The following is a 1,468-nucleotide window of genomic DNA, read 5'->3' as shown; positions in this document are numbered from 1 at the left end:
GCTGCCTCCTCACCCAGACCCAGGACAGAAATGACCCTCTGGCAACACCAGCTCAGGAGCTGGGAGGCTGGGCCGGGTGACACTGGAGCCCAAGGCAGGCGGTGCTTCCCTTTCCACCGGGTCTGCTCTGTCCTGTCCTGAAACCCAGGCCAAGTCACAAGGCTCAGCAAAAGAGCAGAGTGTTGAATTGCAAATCCTCTCCCACCTGGGGAAGGCTGACAAACAACACCCAGGACGCAGAGATTCCAGAAGATGCTGGTTTCCAGAAGATGCTAGTTTCGGTTTCTGTCAACTGTGAAGGGGAAGCCAGGGGAGGGGACCTGTCATGTCATGGTCATCTTGTCCTCACTCCAGCTCTTGGAGACAGTAGGACTTCCCCGGGGTTTTGCAGCTCTAAGAACTGGGGTTGTTCTGTCTCTTGGGGGATTGGTGGGGAAGGTTTGGAGGGAGAGCGCACCCCACGTGCTGAGGGCCTGGTGGTGCTTTCTAGAGAACAGTCCTTCCACTGCTTACTCTCCCATGGTTCCCCCCTCCTTGGGAAGTCCCTTTCTGTTCCTCTGCACTGCCTCAGCACCCTATGAGGGTGGGGTGGGGGGACCCTGGGTCATCTATGTGGCAGTTAGCCCCACCTGTCATCTCAACCATGTGACAGTGCTCCAGGGGTGAATAAACCCCACTTACCAGGAACTGTGCTAAGTACTGAAGATGCAGATCACACACAATTTTCACAGCAACTCTGGGAGGTTGCAGGTGGCAGACAGAAGCTTCAAGAACTGGCCTTGGGTCCAAAGCCTGGAAGAGGCAAAGCAGGGCCAGGGTAACTTCAGAACCATGCTGTGGATCTAAACACAGCTGTGGATTTTGTCCAGAGAGGGATGGGGCTGAGCTCAGAGGACCTGCACTGGGGGAACGAGGGCACATACATAGCTGGGGCAATGTCAGGTCAGGCCAGAGGGCAGCCGGGGCACCATGAGAGTGGGCACCCAGGCCACCGTCTGGCTCAACAGCCACAGAGGGAGAGGAATTTGCAATTCCAGGAGCACGTCAGTGCCAAGGGAAGGGACTCTAGGAATTGCATGCAATATGAGCACATTGGGGTGAGGTTGAGGCTAAGGGAGAAGGCTCTGTGGGAGGCTCCCTGACTCAACTTCCCACCATGAAGCACAGTTGCCTATTCCCTCCTTCTCCCAGGGGGCTTTCTCTGTGTGCATCTGGGTTCCTTGTCCTCATTTCCTCCAGAGGAACCCTGATGTGATCCATCTGGGATTGGCGTGAGGTGCCCGGCTTCTCCTGCCAATGCAATGGGCAGGCTGCAATTACCTGATCTGACAGCTCTGAGGATGCACCTACGGAGAGTGTGGTGGGGCTCATTCCCAGGCCTCTGCCATCTCAGATCCCTGTGTCACCACCCTGGCCAGCTGGACATGGTTGTTCCTGGCCTGCCTTTCCCTAAGAGAGCTCAAAAAGT

Source organism: Otolemur garnettii, unplaced genomic scaffold (genome assembly GCF_000181295.1).
Source record: "Otolemur garnettii isolate 467f Iridium unplaced genomic scaffold, OtoGar3 scaffold00022, whole genome shotgun sequence".
Taxonomy (NCBI): Eukaryota; Metazoa; Chordata; class Mammalia; order Primates; family Galagidae; genus Otolemur; species Otolemur garnettii.
Note: the sequence above shows the minus strand (reverse complement) of the source record.